This window comes from Triticum urartu, chromosome 7A, assembly GCF_056163025.1.
Source record: "Triticum urartu cultivar PI428250 chromosome 7A, HENAU_Tu73, whole genome shotgun sequence".
Taxonomy (NCBI): Eukaryota; Viridiplantae; Streptophyta; class Magnoliopsida; order Poales; family Poaceae; genus Triticum; species Triticum urartu.
Genome location: NC_141879.1, coordinates 21457374 through 21481639, shown reverse-complemented (window position 1 = coordinate 21481639; position 24266 = coordinate 21457374). Strand labels below are relative to the sequence as shown.

General features: G+C 46.3%; 1 pseudogene; it reads left to right on the top strand.

Annotated features, from left to right (window-relative positions):
* LOC147957090 (senescence/dehydration-associated protein At4g35985, chloroplastic-like) lies at nt 1-21532 on the top strand (annotated as a pseudogene).
* The last annotated feature ends 2734 nt before the right edge of the window (nt 21533-24266 follow it).

Below are 24266 nucleotides of genomic sequence, written 5' to 3'. Positions count from 1 at the left end.
ATGTTCAAGGACGATGTGGCAATGACCACCGTGGTGTGCCTCAGCAGCGACCTCGGCCGGTCGCTTGCGTACGAGTAGGAGCCCGTTATGAAGCTTGACCGTCTGCACTACCTCTTCAAGCTGCCGGACAAGGACGGCGCCCTCCTCAACAACGGTGTTGTGGAAGCCACGCTGCTGTCGTCCTTCGACGCGCCCCTCAGGTCCCTGCTTCTCCACGCCTCCCGCTCCGTCTAGGGGCTAAAGGCTGCCCCCATCGGCGTCGGCGTGGGTGGACGGTACTGAAACGACTTGTCGCCGAGGGTGGAGAGCTACAACGGCGTGCTCTCCAAGGCCATCGGCGCGGGCATCACCTACCTCGTCAAAGGCATGTTCATATGTACGAGGCCTACGCAGCCAGGTATGTACTGCTCCGGTCTGCTCAATCCCTGTATTTTCTTAGTACAAGGCAATTGCTCTGAACCCACTGCCGTGCAGGTTTTAATGGGAGCCAACTTGATTACTCCTCAAACAGCCGGGGCTCAAGCCAATGCTTTAGCCACTACCGGAAAACGGGCCTACACCGACGGCCAAACCTATGCCTATGGCTGCCGTCGGCCTAGTTTGAGATATGCCGACAGCCAAGTCCTGGCCGTCGGCTTACAATGGTCGTCGGGTTACATGGATCTATGCCGACGGCGGCCGTCGGCACAGAACGGCCGTCGACCTAGGCGCAGACATGCCGACAGCAGCCGTCGGCATAAATCAGCCGTCGGTATAACTGTGGGCCTGGCGACCCCGCCCGTGACTAGCGGCTAACGCCGTCAAACCTATGCCGACGGTCGGGACGGGCGGCCGTCGGCATATCTCCGCATGCCACGTCACCGGTCCGCGGCGTAGGTATGCCGACGGCACCCGTCGACATAGTTGCCACGTCACCGATCCACGGCACGGCGCCCACCAGAACCCTGCCTTATCTATGCCGACGGCTTTGCCGTCGGCATAGCTATTTTTTTACATACTTTTTTTTGCATATGTTTTTATGCTTTTTTTACAAATGTTTTTTTTGCATATGTTTTTATGCTTTTTTTTACATATGTTTTTATGCTTTTAAAAAAATATGTTTTCATGCTTTTTTATGTACTATATGAATATACATGTAGTTTGTAATTTTTTCCATAGATTATGAATATATATATAGTTTGTATTTTTTTCGAGCACATTAATAATATGTTGTCATGTTCTTTTGAATATAGGTCCTTCAATTTTATTAAAATCAAAAACAGCTATGCGACAGAAGTTGAGTGGCGGTTGCAAACGCCCGGCACCCATCTCCGGAGTGTGACCCCCTCACGTCCGCGGTGTGCCCACCTCACGGACGGCGCCGCCGCCAGCATCTGGAGGGCGGAAACAGCCGCATCGGGTCTATACGGAGGGGACGTTGCTCTCAAGTGTTTTCTATGGGATGACCTACCACAACCGGGTGGTGTTGTGGCATGTTCGAAGTGGCGGCACGCATCTCCGGGGCGTGGCCCCCCTAACGGACGGCGCCGCCGCCGGCACCTGGAGGGGGAAAACGGACGCATCGGGTCTACACGGAGGGGATGTAGCTGTCGGTTTGGCCCGGATGTTGCTCCCAGGTGTCCCTCTGAGCTGACCTGACATAACCGGATGGAGAGGTCCACTGGTCAAAGCCCGTCCGTGCAAAGTCAAAGGGCTAGATCCCGTGGTCAAATGCTACAGGGTTAGGTGGGACGGGGGCCCTGAGGCGGTAGCAATGCCACCGGAGCGTCGCACTGGCCCCTCATACATGCGGGGTGGTGTGGTGGCATGTCCGAAAAGGTGGCACGCGTCTCCGGGGTTTGGCCCCTCTCACGGACGGCGCCACCGCCGGCACCTGGAGTGGGGAAACGGACGCGTCGGGTCTACACGGACGGGATCTTGCTATGGGTCTGGCCCGGATGTTGCTCCAAAATGTTCCTATGGGCTGACCTAACACAACCGGGTGGAGAGGTCCATTGGTCAAAGCCCGTCCGTGCAAAGTCAAAGGGCTAGATCTCGTGGTCAAACACTATAGGGTTAGGCGGGACGGGGGCCCTAGGGGTAGCAATGCCACCGGAGCGTCGCATCGGGCCCTCATACATGCGGGGTGGTGTGATGGCATGTCCGAAGAGGCGGCACGCGTCTCCGGGGTGTGGCCCCCCTCACGGACGGCGATGACACGGTAGTAGACGTTCTGCGGTAACGATGCGGCGTGAATATTATTAAATACTCGAAGGGGGATAAAGTCATGAGTTTTTTACACGACGTGGGCACATGTGCTATAGGACTGATGGTAATTTTTTCATAAATTTTCATGATGGAGAAGTATCCGAACAATTCCCTCTACGCGGATTGCTCTTCGCGCGTCTACGACTGTGGCCGGCGGCCTCCGGGGGCTAGCATGCCGCCAAATCTTGCGTAGGCGGCCTCTCACAAGTCTGGAATTGTTGTTGTGGTTGCAAACGCCCGGCACGCATCTCCGGGGTGTGCCCCCCCTCACGGACGGCGCCGCCGCCCGCACCTGGATGGGGGGAACGGAGGCGTCGGGTCTACACGGAGGGGATGTAGCTGTGGTTTGGCCCGGATGTTGCTCCCAGGTGTCCCCGCGCGAAGCATCTCCCTCCGACGGACTTGGATCTGCCCCCCCCCCCCCCCCCCCCGTCGACGACCCCCTCCCCCTTCAGTCACCTGACCTACTAAGCTCCAGATCGAGCACGCGAGGCGGCGCCCATGCGCTCCCAGACCCGCGACCAGGCCACGGCCTCGGCGGACGAAGCTACTCAAGTTCGGCGCCTCCCCTCCCCTCCCCTCTGTGTGGTTCCGGGAGAGGAGAGGGCCGAGCGGCGTTAAAAAAACATAAAAAATCCATATGAAATAATAATACATAAAAAAACATAAAAAGGAAAAATATAACTATAAAAAACATCAAAAAATTTATATGAAATAAAAAACATAAAGAATAAAAAATATAAACTATTAAAAACATTAAAAAAACTATGCCTACGGCTAAGCCGTCGGCATAGGCGCCACGTGGCATCACTACATATGCCGAGGGCTTAGCCGTCGGCATAGTTGCCCTTATCCATCCCCGGTCACCCCCTCACCACTCATTCTTCCCCGACCCCAGAGCCCGACCCGCGCCGCCGCCGCCGCTCCCCGCCGCCCCCCGCCGCCCGCCCGCCCGCCGCCGCTCCACCCGCGCCACTCCCCTTCCCTCGCCCCTCCCCCCTCCCCGCCTACATCCCCTGGCCCTTCTCGCGCCGCCGACGCCACCTCGTCTCCGCGCCGCCGCGACCACGCCACTCTCCGCCCCGTCACCCCACTACCACCCTCGTCCCCCCGCCACCTCTCACCGGCGCCATCCACACCCGTACCCAACCCCGCGCCCTCCCTGTGTCCTGCCCCGACCCCGTGCTAGGGGGGCGCCGGAGCTAGGAGGCCCCCCTCTGCCGACGCCCTGCTGCGCCCTGGCCGGCCCTGTCCACCCTTCCCCGGTGGCTGCCCCCCGGCCTCCCTACTGCCCGCTGCACCGGCGGCCAACAAGGTGAGCTTTTTTTCAATTTTTTGCAATTTGTTACTGTTTTTTACATAGATGGATATATATGTAATGAATGGATATATGCATGTACAGATTGATGCTAGATAGATGGATGGATGCTAGGTGAATAGATAGATGGATGAATATTTAGATACATACGCATGTATCCATGTAGATGGTCTTGTGATTGTGTAGAGTGAAATAAAAACTCCCTAGTGTAATCTGTATGCTGCTGCTAATTTCACTTCAGTGTACCATTGTGGCAAAGCCATCTATGACACCTTTGTGGTACTGCTTCTGTTTCATTCTGCAAATATGCTGCCATTCTGGAAACTTGGATGGGTGTTTTTCCATTGGTTTTGAATGGAAAACATTGTGGCACCTTGCAAACACAGAGCCATGTCATTATCAGGGCACTCCACTAAAAAATTTATGACAGCAAAAAAAGGCTGCAAAATAACAAATTGCAGCGATTTTATAGAAAAATATATACAGAGTTGTCAAGAACAACATGAAAAATAAATAGGTAATAAATGGTGATGGTAGGCCAAGAAGCAGACGTGTATGGAGGTCCATGGAGCTGTCCATGTCCAGCAGTCTTGACGTACACATCAAGTTGTACTAATTGTGATTAGGTTAAATGAATAATGATATGCTTTGGTACTGTTATTTCTCTTCTTGTCCATAGTATTTGTCAACTCAGACACAGTGATGGTGTCATTAGTGTTCAAGTTGTGCCAATTATTGTAAGTGGTGATGTGTAACACGACCGAAGAGCAAAAGGACAGGAGAAAATTACACTAGATGGAGCGCAAAGAGATCAATTATTTAGATACATACTAGATAGTTTTTACTAAGTTTGTGAATATAGATGAATTAGATGTTGGGCAAGTTTGTGATAGATGGATGGATATTGGTCAAGTTAGTGTTTTGGTAATGTTGATTCATATATAAGAAGCAATTCGAGGCACTTGGTTTCTAAAATACTTAATGAAGTTTTTTTTTTACAATTTGACATGTTGTTTCATGTTCATTCATAATGTTGTGTCAATGCTTAATGTGAGGTGACAACCTAATTTTTTTCACTCGGTGTGATTAACAGGATTTGTGGTGTTCCATCTTCGTGGAGTGATCGTTGACGTTGGAGGTGTTGGTCCACGATCGTCCCTCTCCTTTGATCGACTACATCGGAGGGTGAGCAACAATTCCATGACCTCGTCCACTTTTTTTCCCATGTCACTAGATTAAATTTTTACAACAAGTCGCGTAACCTAGGTCTCCCGTCCGAAAGGGTTGCATCGATAAATAAGTATTCAATTGCATATTTATCACCGCAGCTCTTTCGGATTGTCCAGCGCTTTCCACGGACAGCCCGAGGATGTGTAGATTGGGTATGTTGTTCATGCTCTACCCCGTTCCGAGACAGGATTTCGGCGGTCCCTCCCTGTTGTTCTCCGGATGCACATTCTCTCGGCATTATGCCGAGACGTGTATTCGGAGAACAGCGGGGAGGTGCTGCCGAAATTTTGTCTCGGAATGGGGTAGAGCATGGACAACGTACTCAATCTACACATTCTCGAGTGAGATTAGGACCCATCTTTACCTATTAGAGATGTAGGTGGATTAAATGTCGTTTCTCGTCAACCTTGTAAAAAATAAAATATTGATGTGAGTAATTTAAATGAATCCTTAATTTTGTTGTGTGGCTTCCAATAAAGAAGAGATGACAGATAATCAGTGGATGTATAGTGGGTTTTTCCGTCGGAATCAAGTAACAACAGAGTGGGTCGAGAAAACTGATGTGTTTTTGAAAGAGATATTCCATAGTCCAATGAGGATGGTGCCAGAATGCCCGTGTGCCAAATGTAAGAGATGTATCCGCAGAGATAAGAGTGAGATGACTAAGCACCTTCGCACGAATGGATTTATGCCCAACTTTAATATGCCGATAATCTTATGAGGGCCATGAACTGCCGAAAACCATGTATGCTACGAAGAAAATCATGAAGGCGCTCTCCATGGACTATGAGAAAATACATGTTTGTCCAAAGAATTGCCTTTTGTTTAGGCATGAGTATGCGGATGACAAGTACTGTAGGAAGTGCGGTTCCTCTCGGTATATTGAGGTGGTCGATAAGCATGTTCAAAAGCAGCAGCTAAAAATCCCTGTGAAGGTTCTTCGGTATCTTGATTTTATAAAAAGACTGCGGCGCCTTTTCATCACCGAGGAGTCTGCCAAAATGATGAAGTGGCACAAGGAAGGGAAAAGGTACAATCCAAAAAAAATTGTACATCCATCAGAAGGTGAAGCATGGAGGTCATTCGATATAGAGTACCCGGAGGAAGCAGCCGAGGCTGGGAATGTCAGAATTGCTATAACAGGTGATGGGTTCAATCCATATGGTATGTCGTCTAATCCATACAGCTACTGGCCCGTATTTGTTATTCCGCTCAATCTCCCTCCCGGCGCCATAATGCAACGCAAGACCATGTTCTTGTCGCTTATAATTCCGGGGCCTGAATATCCGAGGAAGAATTTGAGTGTGTTTCTGCAGCCTTTGGTGGATGATTTGCACCATTCTTGGTACTTCCCGTGGTTGACATACGACCGACATCTACAGAAAAATTTCTTAATGAAAGTTTGGCTACAATATTGCATGCATGACTTTCCCGGCTATGCCCGGTTCTGCGGATGGTGTACAAGTGGAAAGATGCCTTGCCCAGTGTGCATGCAGGCCTTGATTTTCATTTGGCTGAAGAAGGGTGGCAAATATGCTGCCTTTGACCTGCATCGACAGTTCCTCCCTCCAGACCATCCTGATAGGGAAGACAAGAAGAACTTCACAAAAGGCAAAGTTGTCCATGAAGTAGACGAGATTCCAACGTTTTCTGGTGCGGATGTGCTTGCTCAGCTGAAAGCTCTTAAGCCTGCCGGTGAAGGGAAAGGCAAAGGCAAAGGCAAAGCCATAGGCGAAGACGAGGATGAGGGCAAAGGAAAAGGTAAAGGGAAAAAATGTTTTGAAGGATATGGTGAGACGCACAACTGGACTCACATTACCCCCTTCACGCAGCTTCCCTATTTTAAGGACCTCAAAGTTCCATACAACATCGACGTGAAGCACACCGAAAAGAATGTCGCAGAGTCCCTTTTTCGCACGATCCTCAATATTCCTGATAAGACAAAGGATAATGTTAATGCTAGAGCCGATCAACAGAATATTTGTGATAGACCACGTCTACACATGCAGCCTCCCACAGGCAGTCGAAAATCTTGGTTCAAGCCAGATGCTGACTTCGTACTTAAAAAGGATCATAAGATGGAGGCATTCAAGTAGCTGAAACACGTCGTGAAGTTCACTCATGGTTATGCACTGAATATAAGTAAGGGGGTCAATCTTTCAACGGGCAGAGTGACCGGGCTCAAGAGTCATGACTATCATGTATGGATTGAGCGGATTATGCCGGTGATGGTTCGGGGCTATGTTCCCGAGCGTGTCTGGCGTGTGCTTGCGGAGTTAAGCCATTTCTTCCGCACGCTTTGTGCTAAAGTAGTATGTCCTGAGAAGATAAAAGAAATGCATAAGAAGGCGCCGGAGTTGATATGCAAGCTAGAGAAGATCTTCCCGCCAGGCTTCTTTACTCCGACGACACATCTCATTTTGCACCTCGCGAATGAGGTATTGTTGGGGGGGCCTGTGCGGAATCGTTGGCAGTATGGCCCTGAGAGACAGAACAAGCATCTGAGACAGAAATGTGGAAACAAAGCTAAGATTGAAGCTTCCATAGCTGAGGCAGTTATCCTAGAGGAGGTGGCAGACCTCAGGACAGCCTACTATCCGGACCATGTTCCCACGTTACACAATAAGGTGTCTCGATACAATACAAAAGAACCCAAGTATAAACCCAAGTTGCCTCTATTCATCGGGCAAGGTGGCAGGGCTGGATGCTCGACACCTTATCTCATGCCACGAGATGAGTGGGAGGATGTCATGTTCTATATCTTGCACAACATCAAGGAAGTTGAGGATGAGTGGATGAGGTAATACCTTTGCGCCATTCTTTTAGTCAATTCGTTATGTTCACTTTGCCTAGTTCCTATACCGCTTTTCTTATTGTAGTTGATTCGTTGAAGAAGAATGGACGGGAATGCTGCCTCCTACTGAAGCGGAGGCACTTGCTCTTCTCCGGAAGGGTGCTGATGGAAGGAAAAATTTCGTTGCGTGGTTCATGGAAAAAGTAATTTTTCACACTTCCCTATTACCTATTTCAATTAAACTCATGCACCCTATAATTTCAATTAAACTCATGCACCCTATAATTTCAATTAAACTTGTAGGGAAATGATCCGACCGAATCAATGGATGAAGAATTGAGATGGGTTTCCATGGGTTTTGACCCTACAGTCATGACATGCCAAAAGTATGATGTGAATGGGTATCGCTTCCACACAGAGGAGCACCAGAACAGTCGGCCTAATCCCAAAACCATAAATACCGGAGTCTTCACTGAAGGAGATAATAAAGTAGATTACTACGGAAGGGTAGGAAAAATATACGAGCTTACATTCAAACGTGGCCGCGAACACCTAAGTCTCACTGTGTTCAAATGCCGATGGTTCGACCCCAAAAAGGGTCTGAGACATACGCCTTCTGTTGGTTTAGTGGAAGTTAAACCATCAACCATCTATGCCAGAGCTGATCTCTTTATCGCCGCTACCCAGGCCACACAAGTATATTATCTGCCTTACCCATGCCAGAAAGAGTACCTAAAGGGTTGGGAAGTTGTGTTCAAGGTGTCGCCACATGGTAAGCTATCGGACCCGAATGATGATGATTACTACAACATAAACCCCATGACATACGAGGGAGTGTTCTATCAAGAGGAACATGATGACGTGGTCCGAAACAACGAGGATGATGACTTGGGTTATGTTGACCTGGACCCAAACGACGATGATGCACGGATTGATGGTGAGGCAGTTGTGAATCAATGAGACATAATTATGCTTGAAAAGTTAAATGAAGATGCTGACGACGAGGAAGAGCCTCCACCTCCGTCAGACAACGAAGAAGATATGCGTGATAGTGATGATGAGACCGGTCCACAAATAGATTACAATAGTGATGATTCATATGGGTTCTAGAAAATGTAAGTTCTTTTAATGATCATTACAATAGTATGCTTAATGTGCTATTCTGCTATTAATGTTTTTCCTGTATGCTTGTTTAATTGATATCCTTACTAATTGTTTATTCTCTTCTCAATGCAGGTTTGCTAATCATGGGCAAGTCCAGCGGCGCCAGTTTCCTCAGTAAATTCAAAGGACTTACTCGGAGTGGAGGAGCCCACAAGGTTCCCTCCTGACTACGCGAGGATGACACCTCACGGGGAGGTGGAGGGGTCGGGGGAGGAGACCCTATAGGAGGAGGCGGTGGGGGGAGAGCCCCTAGAGGAGGAGGAGGTGGGGGGAGAGCCCCTAGAGGAGGAGGAGGTGGGGGGAGAGGGAGCCGGGGCAAAAAAATCCGGGCCGTGTCCGAAATAGGAGGGTCTTCTTCGATGCCCTCCTATACAGAGGCACCTTCTGAGTCTGAGGAGGAGGAGTATGTTCCTGATGGCGAGGAGGAGGAGGGTGAGGAGGAGGAGGGTGAGGAGGAGGAGGGCGAGGAGGAGGGTGAGGAGGAGGGTGAGGAGGGTGGTGGAGGGGAGGTTGATCCCGAGTTGTGGGGTGACTTGCCACCGGGTGCTCCGCAGGGGTGGCTGCGTGGTAATGCCGGACTACTTACGCCACCTTCTATCGAGGAGCACAAGTGGCTCATTGAACCTGTGGGGACAGAGTAAGTGCCTCTCAATCATATTTTCAACACATGACAACATTTTCTTATTGTACACATGGCAATCCTTTTATTCTTTTGCAGAAACTGGATCCTTCGCGGAAAGGGTCGTAAACCGAACGGCCTTCTCACTGTCCTGTTGAAGGAGTTTTGGCCTCGCCTATTCTGCCCGCGGCCAGACAGGGAACCGAAGCTGCGGGTTTTGGCCACGAGCTGGGCCCACTACGAGGCTTGCAGCAACGCGGAGTACGGGACGGCCGCTAAGGCCGTGATCACCAAATTTTGGGTAAGTTCTCTTATGAATCACTTGTCTTCAGTTTCGTTCATAGTTTATCATTGAATCACTCAACTCATGCCTTGTTTGCTTCTGGTTTATGCATGATTGCAGCAACTCTATAGAGTTCTTGACGAGCACAAGGCCAGAGCCAACGTGGTCTTGCTTGCGGCTGCAAAGAAGAAAGCTCGCCAGTTGCAGTACGAGGTGTGCTGGGTTGCCGTCTCGCAGTACTACCACATCTACCTGCACCAAAAGATGACCAAAACTCAAGCGCAGAAGCAACGACTTACCTTGAACAGGGAGCAGTTCATGATGGTAACTATTACTAACTTTTCATTGTTTCAAGCAGTCAACTATATGTTTCGTGCTCACATGTCATGCTTCCAAAATTTGCATAGGTTGTTCCTCGTTGGTGCTATGGAAGGCATGACGGATGGGCGAGTTTGGTGGATAGGTGGCTAACCGTGGAAACGACGGGACACACGGCCAAGGAAACAGGAACCACTGGGGCTTCAAGGCCATGAAGGTATATCTATGTGCATTTTTGTTCTTCTTTACCGTCATGTTCTTATGTATGGCTAACTTCTGTTTGACGTTGCAGGAGGACAAGTTGAAGAGGCCGCTCTCAGACATGGAGTCGTGGAAACTGGCCCGCGAGTGGAGTCATCGCAAGGAGGGCGAGAGCCAGTACTACGGCAAGACCGAGGAGCACCTGGGGTCTTACACTCATCACTATCAGGAGTTGCATCCGGATGTTCCTGTTGCTGAGGTCGCCCAGTCTCAGATCGACGACACGGCGGTGGTGGCCATCCAGGGGAAGAAGAATGGCCAGTATCCGTGTTTCGATGGCTTGATCACTCCTTCGATCTCATACACACAGCTTCGGGCTACCAACCCGAGCCGGTTAGAGAGTACGGGGCGTTCACAAACTCCCTTAGCCCGCAAGCATGCTGTAAGTACTTCCTCTTTATCTTTTTCTCTCTAGCATTCTCAGTTTATTTTTAGCATTTCTCACTTAGAAACAACCTAAATTATGTTGGCATATAAGGAGTTTGTCGAGCATAGGAATCTCGAGGTGCGGGAGTACTTGAAACGAGTGAAGGCAAACAATGATTACAACCGTCAGATGATGACGGTTAGTTTTGCCCTCTTAAAACCAAGCTAAATTTTTGCACTTTCATTCCTTCTGATCTTCTAGTTTGCTTGTTTAACTAACATTCAAGCTATGTTAGCGTCTTGGAGTAACCGCACGGATCCACCACAAATGGGACCCCCACTACCACCTGCGGGAGAACCCCCACACGTGCCCACGTTCAATGAATGGGTGGCACTAGGAAGTGATGGTCCGGTTAGTACATTCGCCTAACTACTGGCAAACTAGTTCTCGTTCATTCAACACTATCATATCATATTTACCGTTAGAATATTTTCTGAAACATGTAGGGGACCGGTGGCTCGACTCCTGCTCCGTCGACCCCAGTCACTCCGATCTGGCAGAGTGATGGTGGTCGCGGTGGCGGTTTTGGCGGAGATGGTCTTGGTGGTGGTGGTTTTGGCGGAGGTGGTCTTGGTGGTTTTGGCGGAGGTGGTCTTGCTTGATGTCGATGATGATTCCGTGCATGTGGCCGTCGTGCCATGCCTTTCATGTTGCTACTTTTATGATGTTCCATGTCTTGCACTACTTTTATGTTCATGAACTTCCGCCGGTGATGATCTTTAGATGATGATGATGAACTTGACTATGTTTAGACGATGATGATGAACTTGATTATGTTTAGATGATGAACTGTCATATTTCTGCATAATTCCATATTATTCTGCTTTGAAATGCTATCAAATGAACTGAAAAAGATAAAACAGGGGAAAAAAACTATGCCTACGGCAAAGCCGTCGGCATATATAAGCCATGGAGTTACCAGGGCTTGCCACGTGGCAGATCTATGCCTGCGGCAAAGCCGTCGGATTAGATGGAAATCTATGCCGACGGCTTTGCCGTAGGCATAGACCTGCCGCCAGGAGAAACCAGGGAAAGACACGTGGCAGTGCTATGCCTACGGCAAAGCCGTCGGCATAGATTTCCATCTATGCCGACGGCTTTGCCGTAGGCATAGCACTGCCACCAGGAGCACCATAGGACGCCACATGGCAGAGGTACGCCGACGGCTAGGCCGTCGGCATAGATCTCTACCTATGCCGACGGCCAAGCCGTCGGCGTACCTCTTCCACGTGGCGTCCCATGACTCGTCAGCGCTTTTGACGGCGCCGTCCGTTGCCGTCAGACGGAAAAACACTGCCAACGGCTAAACTATGCCGACGGCTGCCCCAGGCCGTCGGCATGGGGCCCTATGCCGACGGCTATACTACGCCGACGGTCTGACAAGACTACGCTGACGATATCTACGCCGACGGGTCTATGCCGACGGCAATGGACCTATGCCGACGGCCCCTGGCCGTAGGCATAGACCGCGAGTCCGGTAGTGAGCGGCACCGGCGGAGTTGACGGGAACAGCCAGGCAGGTCTGGGGAAGCGTGGATGAGTCAATATATAAGAGCCTCAATAGGTAGGAACTCAAATAACCATATCACTTTGCTCCTTGTCTGAATTTTTTCTTATTCATCACTCATTTATCATTACTGATCTTGGTTGCTTAGGGTGCGGAAGCTGTAGGAGATGATGGAGAAGTTGAGGAAGACATTCCTGGAAACGGTCATCTCGGTGACAGGGTCCACGGCGGCGCCGCTACTTCGTTCCAACCAAGGGAAAGCCCTCCTCACCACCGCCCCGGCGAGGTCGTTTTTATCCTCTCTTGACGCCATCAGTGAGTACAGCAGCGCCCTGGAAACACCAATGGGACCTTGCCGTGATGAGCAAATCTTTCAGTACATTACATAGTTTGCCTTCTTCCTGTGACAAATAAAGTTATGGACGCGGTAGAGGCTGCCGAGAGGAGGTCCCTTGCTGCAACCTCCAATGTTGTTTCTGCTGCAGTGTCCAAGAGGTAAGAACATGAGCACCTCAAGCCATATGAAACCATTTCTCTGTCCGAAAATCATATCAGCATTTTGAACATCGACTTCGCAGGAATGCCGGCCTGCTTTGCGTGCTCCCTGTTAGAAATTTAGGGGGTAGCATCATGTGCAAGGTTCGGCTGCCATCCGCTGTGCAACTACGACATCGTTGTAGCTCTGATCTGTTGCGTACTCTGCCGCCGGTCTGATTAAGACCGCCACAAGCTATCACATCGATCTGCCACCCATGCTTCTCGCTGGGTTACCACGATCGACCGGCCGATTCATCTGCTGTGTGCTACATGGACGCTGGAGTGCGCTGCGTGGATCTACTCATCTACAAGCCTGAGGAATCCCACAAGCCTGCGGTAGCTTCTGCAGAACACGGTAGCCTTAGAAATGCAAATTGTGAGCGGCACCACGGATAAGCGCAGAGGAATAGGGGGTAGACCACAAACCCCAAATTTCTAACACTCCCCTCAAGGGAGGCCATTGAACAGCCTCTAAAAGTTCTTCTATTTAATTCTTGAATATATCAGCCTGTTCCATACAATTCTTGACTATATGTAGAAAATATTACCCCGTCATCTAGAAACTTTTGAAACAATAAAATAAGCCTTTTGATATCTTAGCCCCATGCTTCTACTTTCTAAATCCTAGAATTGACGAGACCTTGGTTAGTTTGGACTCACAGCAATGTGCAATTAGACTTTGAAATACATCAGTTGTGGAATAAAAGCTATTGGACATTTTCACTTGCCTTATGAGCGTGGCTGACAATTATTTAGCAGCATAAAATCATATATGCATTGGTAACTTGCATCTGTGATATGGACGGATCATGGATTATTCTACCATTCACCAAACTCAGTAATAAATAAGGTTATGATGTTCTTTGTTTAAAGTTAAACATGGTTATGAACCTTCATGAATTCAGCAACTAAAATACGAATGGATTAGCCCGAGGAGAAAATAGCAGAATTTATATACAGTATGATGTAAATTTCACATATATTCTCAGGTTTACTGATAAGCCAGCAGTATTGCGTCGGAATGCTACTAACGACTCATAGGTGCCAAACTGAAGCAGGGCAATTTCTGCACTGATACACACTGAACACATTTTATTTCTGACGAAACCTTTAATAATTAAGTTAGTAATCTTAAAAATTAGCAGATGGATGAGCAAATCAATAGTACTTCAGGACAACTGAATCAAATGAAACTAATGATGGTGTGCTTAATATTCTATAGCTGTAAGTAATGAAGAGTAAAATTGCATTTTTCATCATCTCTGAACCCTTTTATTCTCCACATTTTCAGTTTAGATGGCACAAAAAATCATTGGCTAGAAGATCATCATGCGTCAACATTCGGCACCATTGCAATGAAAATTACGTGCATTTGCTAAACAAAAAAAGCTTCCAGAATTACTGTGTTCATAATCCATGTCACTGTGTGAAGTTGTGTCAAAATCATTATGTCCCGAGCCAAGAGTGAATAGACGAAATTACTTCTATTACTGTGTTGTGTTTGCAGCTGCACATAGTGTGTATTTTCAGTAGCCTTAGCCATTCGATAGCACTACAATCGAGAAAAATATGTTTTGCTATGTGCTGCATTGTGGTAATCTTCAGTATGCAACGAGCTACTTGGATTGCGACAATCGACAAGTAATCCCACAGACACCATCAGGACTAAGATTACTCTTAATTACGCAGCTCACCAGATAACTTAAAGATTTTTTTCCACATGAAAATAATGACATTACAGTTCATATCTTCTACTGGAACTCCTTTTCTGTGTATGAACCTCAGAAGACAACTTCCAGTAGACCTAACTGATGGAGATCTCAAAGCTCTTAGCCTGCAAGCTCTCAGTTAGGTATTATATTGGCAGCTCAACGTATTTTTTTATGAAGTTTTGTGCCAACTCCCAAATATATTTTGTCATGGGTAAAAATGTAGATGTTGACAACTTGACTTAAAATGGTATTCTTGCTGCAAGCAGGGTGGTATCAAAATTACCACGAAGTAGACGTTGTTTGAATTATTCTTGATTATTTGTGTTATATTAATAGCTCTTTGCCCTGTTCTTAACTGGGTATCCTTGCTCATTGGTCACCTTTCAATTGTACAGAAGGTAATTTACCAGAATATTATAGCCTTTTAGTTGCATCTAAGACTCCAAGGTTCCTCAGTTTCACCTCCGAACATGACATTTGTAGGCTAACTGTCACTTGAAAGGCATGCTTTTGCTATACATTTTCTTAGTTGGTTTAGATTCATTGAATGTTCCAATGTTATTCTATCTGCATATGTGCACTTGGATTTACAAAACTATGAGCAAAGCAATTCATGATGTTACAAACAAAGCAATCATCCTTTGTTTATTGAGGTTTCATTTTTCGTAGTTGTTAGTTACCAGATTGTGATAAAACAACACACACATTGGTGATTTGCGATGGCTTTCTGATTTCTGAATTGGAATGAGCAATCACATGGGTTTCTTGAGAGATTCAAGTAGCGGCGCTTCCAGCTTTATGTCCTGCTAGCATGTTCCTTGAACCAGCTAACCCTTATTCGTGCCGTATGTCCGAAACCGGAGTCCCATGACCATTGTTCCTCAACCCATCGAAGGCATGTTAGGCAGTGGCTCAGTTCATCTCCTTGCAATTGACCATGTTTAGACATGTTATTATCGTGTGAACACTGTGGTCACCGCTGGTGAGGGTGAAGTGGAAGAAAAGCGATTAGATGGGTCAGATGGCATGTTAAAATAGAGGACATGGTTTCCTATCCTCAATTAGAACAAATCAGTGCTAAAGAACTTTGTCACTGCCCACATCCAGGACACGAGGAGGCAGGAGTGTCAATTGGCCCGTGAGAATGTTGATCTAGCTAGAACAAAGGAAGATAAACTCGTTATTGGTGATGTCCCGGTAGAGCTATGCTATAGAATGTACTCTGAATGTTCCCCTACTCCTTGAGTAATTTTTACTCATTTAAAAAACACCGAGGAGATGGACTTGTGAGGGCATCTTGGTCCATGCTTATTAGGCTACGGGCATTTCATGTTGTTTTCTCCCGTTGCAACGCACGGGCCCTTTTCCTAGTAGGTAAAAAATGGCATAACAACCTAGGATAGCTCAATAATGATCTATAATTAGCTTAGCTACTTCATTTTTGACATAAATGGTGCACTTCGGTAAAAATGGCAGAACAACCTAGGATAGCTCAATAATGATCTATAATTAGCTTAGCTGCTTCATTTAGCCCCAAACTATCGTATAATTAGTTTATTTTTCTCCAAAATGACAAAATAACCTTACTTAGCTCCAAAATGATCAATTTTAACTAGGATAGCTCTAAAATGACCTACACTTACCATTTTGTCCTACAAAATGAATAAATATGCTTAGTTAGCTAAAAAAATGGCATAACTACGTAGGTTAACTCCAGAATGACCTATTTACCTAGCTTAGCTCTAAAATGACCTACACACTTAGCATTTTTTACCTACCTTAGCTAAAAAATGGCATTTTTACTTACCTTAGCATTCTTCTTCTTCTTCTTCTTCTTCTTCTTCTTCTTCTTCTTCTTCTTCTTCTTCTTCTTCTTTTTCTTCTTTTTCTTCTTCTTCTTTTTCTTCTAGCTAGTCTTCTTCTTCTTCTAACTTTCATCTTTCCTAATTTGTAGATCTGCTTGAGATGAGGAATCAACTAGCATTGATGGAAACTTGTTGCAAACTTTTACTTGTGCTTGTGCTTCCTTTTTATTTACCGAAACTTGTTGCAAACTTGTTGGAAATGTTGTTGGAAACTTGTATATATATGTTCATGTTGTTGGAAATGTGTATATGTTGACTGAAACGTATTGTTGGTATGATTGTTGAAATTATGTTGAAATGTGTATATATATATACATTTCATATATATGTGTGTGTGTGTGTGTGTGTGTGTGTGTGAAATTCTGTCAAATTGAATGAATTTAGAAAAAAAAAACAGGAAAAACAGGGGCTATATAGCCGCTTTGCCGTCCGCTGGATGACGACAAAGGTATTTGCCGTCCGCCAATGGACGGCAAAGTGGCCACGTGGCAGCTACCTGTGCAACCTGGGTGTAGGGGGCTGGCCTATTTGGCTGATTTGCCATCAGCCAGCAGACGACAAAGGCCTTTGCAGACGAGAAAGATGCAAAGGCCTTTGCCGTCTGCTGGCTGACAGAAAAGCACGCTGTTAACCACTTAACGGGCCTGAACTGTCACGTGCGCCGTCGAGGCTCTTTACCGTCGGTCAGCGGACGGCAAAGCCCTTTGGAGCTTTGCCGTAGCCTATTCAGTCGGACCTGTTGCCGTCTACTAACTGGCGGCAAAGTGTCTGATTCCTGTAGTGCTAAAAGGAAAATACGGATCAAAAAAGAGGAAGATCGTATAAATTTCGACAATAATTAGAAATATCTGACCGTCTATTTGATACATCAGCCCATCCATCCTTGTAATTTTATTTTAAACCCTGATGTTAAATAAAATTACCCACCTCTGTCATTAAGTAAAGGCGGCTAATACAAATCAGCCGATTGATTTGATCTAGAATTAAGCCATGAGGAGAACCGCCTGATCGGTCACATCTCAGCGGTAGGATGCACGTGCCATCTTCGACACGCGTGGTCGCTCGCTTGCGATAAACTTTTGCGATTTGCAACGTAAGATTATCACAGCCACGCCCGTTTGCTAGCTCGCGATAGAGCCGCCGATGAGCGCCGCATCGGAGCACTTGTAGCCGCCGGTGATGCTTCACGGTAGAAACGACAGCACCGCCGAAGCCCCCATCGTAGCAGCAGCCGCCGTCAGTGATGCTTCACTGCAGCGGAGCCGCGGTCGAGCGCTGCGTTGCAGCATGGTAACCATCGTCGATGCTTCATTGCAGCGACAACACCGACACGATGGCACTCCATCGCAGCACCTGACACCACAGGTGATGCTTCACTGCAGCGCTGACAACGGCGTGACGGCGCTGCATTGGTGCTCCATCGCAGCACCCGACACCACAGGTGATGCTTCACTGCAATGCTGACAACGTCGTGACCGCGCTGCATTGGTGCTCCATCGCAGCACACAACGCCACCGGTGATGCTTTAGTGCAGCGTCGCCACGGTGCTCTAGCGCCGCCACGTGGTTCAATGCAACGGCGCCAGACTCACCGCGTGCCCTGTCGGGCCGCACACTTCAGTGCAGCGTCGACGCGCCCTCCTTACAACACCGTTGCACCCTGTCGCTCCATCGTCGTTGCTGCAGTGCCAGTGGTGAGTCCCCAGCTTCCACTGCTCATGCGAAGAGATCGAGGAGCTCCTCCATCGACGAATGTAAAACTGGTGCCTCGAAAAATGGATTCCCCATGTTGTTGCTAGGACAGAAGCTCTGGCGTGGTCCTGCTGAGGACGATGGGAAGCACGGCGAGGTCTAGCACCGGCAGGCAATGCGGGTCGCGTGTGCTACTCTTGGGGGACAGATGAGGAATGATAGATGTAGGAGACGAAGACAAGAGAAAAGGTAGGAAAAAACGAGTGGCTCTCGAGGATAAGCGGTGCGCTCGTGCATGGTCCCACCATAACCCATGGCATGCAGGTCACGCGGTTTATTACTTTAAATCAGTCGGTTGAACGCCAACATTTTCCTTTAGTAAAATAGAACTTTATTTCAAGTCAAATAACCTTTCCTTTTATCTTCAAATGCAACCGAGTCATCCCCAAATCGTTGCTGCGGTTGCATTAGCCCAGCTTCCTAAGTCTAAGTCCCGGTTAAATTCATGGGCGCACGTGCTATATATGTCATGTGCATGTAGCGTAGCCATATCCTACACAACGAAAAAAATAGCGCGATATAACCACGCTATAGCACCGTTATAGTATATTCGGAAAGCAAACCCTATATTTTCGCAAATTCGGCCGCTATGGCGCTATTCATGTAATTAGCGCGCTACAGGGCACTATAACGTTGTAGTGTGTAGCATTATAGCGTTCAAATGATGAAAAAATTCCGAAAAATTGGGTCAGCACAAGTAGGCTTTGTGCTCGTTCTATGTTAACTCAGGTAGCAGATCAATGTTTAGAATAAAGGTAGGCCAGCACAGGTTTACTTTGTGGTTTGTGCGCGGTAGATGTACAATGTTCAGAGTTTATATGTCAAATAGATTGACTACAGTTAGATATTGTGTTTAAATTTTATGCTTCCTATCTATGGCTAGATTATGTCTCTCTGATGGTGTCTTAAGGTATTGAAATACTTCATTTCTGGACATATTTGGTATTTTCTTTTTGTAAATGCTATTTTGAAATATAGCACGCTATAACTTGTGTAGCATTTGAATAAGGGCCTCGCTATATGGGAAATACTCAATGGTTCCTGGGACACCTGTCCCTGGAATGTCACCGCTCATCCGCACCTGCCTATTAATATAGTTATGTCTGCTCGTTTCGTATTACAACGTTCTCTGCAGTTGCTGTTCTGGTATTTGATTCCTCCACACCTGTTCCGCACCCTATCCCACCCTCATTTACCCATCTAACTCCTCCCCAACTCTCCCTGACATCGCGATACGGTGCAAAAAATAGCTGTCCATCTTTGCATGCTGCTGCTTTATCATGCCTAGTTGTCCGTACTGATAATTAGATTGGTTGGGCATCACGCAGATTACGTTCTTACTCTTCCGTCCCAAACCAAAAACGCCGATTTGATTAATCAGTGCTGCTCACTGTTCATCAGCGCCCGGACAAAAGCTTGCTTCTCCCCACTTCACTTACCTACCCTGCTAGAGCACAACGCTCTTCATCCCCCAACCACCATCTCTTCACTCACCGCTCTGTTCCAGTTACAACCCTAGATCCATTCTCCTCTCCTCCTCGGCCCCTTCTTCGCGCCCCCTCCCCAATCTCCCCTCCTTCAGCAGTGTTCATCCAGGGAGGAGGGATCTGAAGCACGCTGTCCGCTCTAGCAACACACGGTCCTCACCGTCCGGTGAGATTCCCAAATCCATCCATCTCCCCTCCCTTCCTTCCTCAACCTCTTCTCCGATTCCATCGCTCGGTCCTAATATGTTGCATACATATTTATCTTACAGCACGCGCGATGGACCAAGATGATGGTCTGCACCATCCCGCGGTCGACCTTGCTGCCACTGACCCCGCTTGCCCGACCCCAACATCCAGGACCTCTCTTCAGAAAGTTTGCGCTCTTATCTCTACATTCAACGAATTCAAACACAGACTGGTTGTGGAAATTGGTTTTGGTGCCATGTTGCGTCTCCCCGCTATTCCTAGGCTTAATTTAAAATTTAGCACATGGATCATGAGCATGGTCGATGGTCCGAACAGATGCATCAAGCTATCTCATGATTGATCTATTAAATTCTGGCCGGAGGATATCCACAAAGTTTTTGGCATATCATGTGGACAATAGGCATTCATAGCCCTGAATATCAACAACCCGAAAGTTCAGTTCAGTTCTTCAGATCTGTTCTTTGTTTGTCTGACAAAGGGAATAAAGTGCTAAAGAATGTTGAAGCAGTTCTAATGAAAGAATTATCTGAGTCAACTGCCAGTAATTTAGAGATTGACTGTTTCAAGATGGCCTTCGTGATATATTCCATGGGCCACATCCTCGCACCGTCTACTAAGCACGAGTGTTTGTAATTGATTACTGGGCTGCTATTGCCAACACGGATAAAATCGTGGACTTCAAATTTTGTGAGTATGTATTTGCTGATTTACTGGCAGCTTGCTGGAAGGTGAAGCAAGACATTCAGAACAATAGGCCAGTTACTCACTTGATGGGATGCCACCTGTTTTTCCAGGTATTCACTAATATGAACCCATTACATTTCACTCTGATGTTTGATTACTCAAATCATTAATAATCTATAAATGAATGAAAATGCAGATTTTTTATCTACACAACCTAGACCTTGGCATGCTAACCCTCCCACACAATTCATATCCACCCATTTCCTGCTTTGATGAATCAAGGATCAGGAAAATGATCATACACTGCACTAGAATTGGCCCTGGCCCGACTGATTTCTCTGTAGCCCAGGTATGTGTTGCTGCAGTTTACCAATCCATGCAATCGAATCAGACAAAATACTCATGCAATTATTTCCAAATTTTTTACAGGTACGTCACCACACCCATATTTGCTACATGCGTGCCCTTTGGGACAGAAAGCCTGAAGCCAACACATCGTCATCAAAGAAACCAATCAATCCTGCTAAAAAAACCTACCATTAATCACACTCCTCAACAACAGTCTGCTGGAACTTCTTCATATGTGTCACACATCCCTAGACCTGTTGCATTCACCACCATCCTAAAAGATAACTACCCAAATTTGGTGAACATTTCAACCTTTTGTTTGTTAAACCCCTAAATAGAACATCTTTCCTATTTTTGTCTCAGCCATTAACTAACCCATGGTTATCTATAGGCGCATTCTGAGCTTGGCATACTCCTTAATCAGCACAATGCAGTGTACTTCAAAGCGTGCAATGCTTTGAAGCTTTCTGTTCATGAAGAGAATACTCGCTTTCTCCACAGCATGTTGTCAATTCTTTCCCAAAGTTGCATATGTTTCTCGCTTCGTGGTTCAGCATGCATTGCACAAGAGCTCCAGCCACCTGAAGTCCCTCTTTTATCTAATTTGTGCCAACAATCCAACCAACAATCCAAGTCTGAAGGTTAGTATGCTAATAAACATCATGCATGAATCATTTTTAAATTGTTAACAAATTTCATATCATTCCAGGTGCCACATCGGCAGCACCAAAGGGGAAACTCCAGGGAGCCAGTTCCTCCCACACTATGAATGAGTTTACTCCATCAGTCAAGAAAAGCAGGCTAAATTGTATGTCCATAATTATCACTGCTTATCCAATTCTTTTCATTAATATCGCAATATCTAGTACTTTATTTCACCATCCACTCGTCATTTCCATTATAGTTTATGATGCTGATGATAAGGTAACTCCGAAGCACTCAAAATTGCCAGCACAGCTGGACCCGTCCAAATGTTGGGCTGACAGCCTAATAGGCGGCATCGTCATGTTTAACAACGAGGCTGACCCCCCGGAAGATGCTGTCCTCTTTGCTCAGATATCACCATTCAAACCACATCCTCGCCACAACGCCCATCCACTCAAACCACCTACCAGTACTTCTTCCACTCATTTACCAATTCCAGATCTCCCATTCCTCAACTCTCATCTCCTCCCAGATCTAGATTTGTTTACAGATCTACGTTGCCCCCTGCCCAAACTTCCGTTAAGTACGATGCCCCCCTGCCCAAACTTAATCTCCTGCTGAATCGTAGGACAGCTGCCCCAACCTGCCCCCTTGTATGAGCCGAAGGGATGAAGATTGCTAAGTCAGCCAGCTATGCTCTCCCCATGCCACTTTGAGTTCCCTAATTTCCTCTTTGCATCTCTCTTAACAGCTCTATTTGTAGATGTAATTCCTTTACATGAACTAAAGCATTTAGATCACTTTGAGTTGTTGCCTTTCGAATTTTTTGATATATATTCGTCAGATCTACGAACATCTAACACTTAGATTCTCTTGAAACTCTTGCTGCTATGTTTATCAGAACCTGTGCATCCCCAATCAAAAAGCATTACCAATCCCACCACCTGTGTATGATAACTATAACATAGCAATCAAACCCCTACGTCAGATGCAAAATTTTTACCTCACTTGATATACGTAGGCATGTCTACATGTTGCACTGTGGCCAAATTCCATACTTCATCAGTTTGATAAAGCCTGATACATATTCAAGCGCAAAATAATACGCACATATTAGTCTTATATGTAATACTTGTCACTCGGATGCTTAAGAAACTACTCTCCAGGTCCAACGATCCATCTAGGCGGGCGTCCTTTGTTCCCTTCCATCCCCAAAACCATCTGCAGCAAAGTCGCCCTCAGCTGTTTTATCCCATCCCGCATCAACCAATCAATAAATATTTGAATTTCTTGCACACAATTATTTTTCATACAAAAATATATATAGTATTGAAGGTCAATAAAGTGTTTAAGAGACTAGCAAATATGCCCGTGCGTTGCAACGGGAGAGATATTTGTTTGCTATTGACGTGTTATCAGAAAAGAAAAATGGGTCTTCACAATGGTAGGCGACAGAGCTAGGAGTTATGGTCTTCTCGCTCGACATGTTTGACACGGGAAATCATGATATTGGTGGGGTTGGTCGGCGTGGCGAGCACCCAACTAATGTTTATTTCCTCTGGGTCTGCCTCCATCTTCGGGTTGTGCCTGCATCCTCATTTGGTGGCTGCGCGGCGGCCTTCGGAACACGGTTGTTTCGACAACTCACTACAAGAAATATGTCAACTTGTGACCCTCACTATTGGTCTATGAAAGGTCAAAGTTTTTCATTTGCGACCTTTTTGTGACCAAAACCAGAAGGTCAAAAACTGGCGGTCGTAAACTGAAATTATTGACCTTCTGTAAAAGGTCGTTGGTTCCACGAGCAAATTTTTGGTCACTAGCAACCTCCCTAGGCCATGTAGGCATCCAGCGTGGCAAGCTGATGTGGCACAAGATTCAGCCCGGTCCAATTCGGTTTTCTATATGGGCCTAGCCCAACAATTCAGCCTTTTTAATGTATTTTTTTCTTGTTAATTTTTGCTAGCTACATGGGCTTGGGCCATTAATTCGGCCTTTTTTCTAAAATGCAGCCTTTTACGGTCTACTGATTTTTTATTTTCGTCCTTTTTTTTGCCACTGGTCCCACCAATCAGATTGGTCCCACTTGTCATGCTTATCACAAAATTGATCCCATACATCAAAATTTTCAAAATCTGTCAAACAACCATTATAACTTGGACCCCCTTGTCTTTCCATTTGACGGATATTCAAATCATATACACAATCATTATGTCAAACAATCCAAATAGCAAATGAAATTCGTCCAAAACAACATGGCATTAGTCTATTAGAAACGTTACAGTATACTACAGCCCAGATAAGCCTACTACTGCCTACATTTACAACACATAATATGCTAGTCTTTGTTGATATGCTTCACAGCTTCGAACTTGGATTCGCACTTCACCTGTGCAAAAAACAAGAATGAACATATAAGAATAAGAATGTGTACAGAACATCAAATAGTAGCCAACGAGGGATCCAACAACTTATAAACAATAATTGACAGCAAATGAGATGTACATAAATAGTATGACTAACACTAACCAGTATGCGTTCAAGGAGTGACTAAAATGTTCTCACTAGCTAGGATTTTTTTTAGTATACAATATACTGACATGTGCAACTGTTTAAATTGATCATAGAAATGAAAACTGTAGGTGCGCTGCAGCCCAGATCATCATATTTGAGCAGTAATATTTCTGTATTACTACACAGCAACTACAGCACTAGGAGTACACAGCAACTAGTAGCAGAACTTATTATTATTATTCTAAAATAAAAAGTGAAGATACACCAGTATATTATCATTCTACTTATTATTATTATTAACCATATCATTCTACTTGTCCAGAATATAGCTATTCATCAAAAATGGGA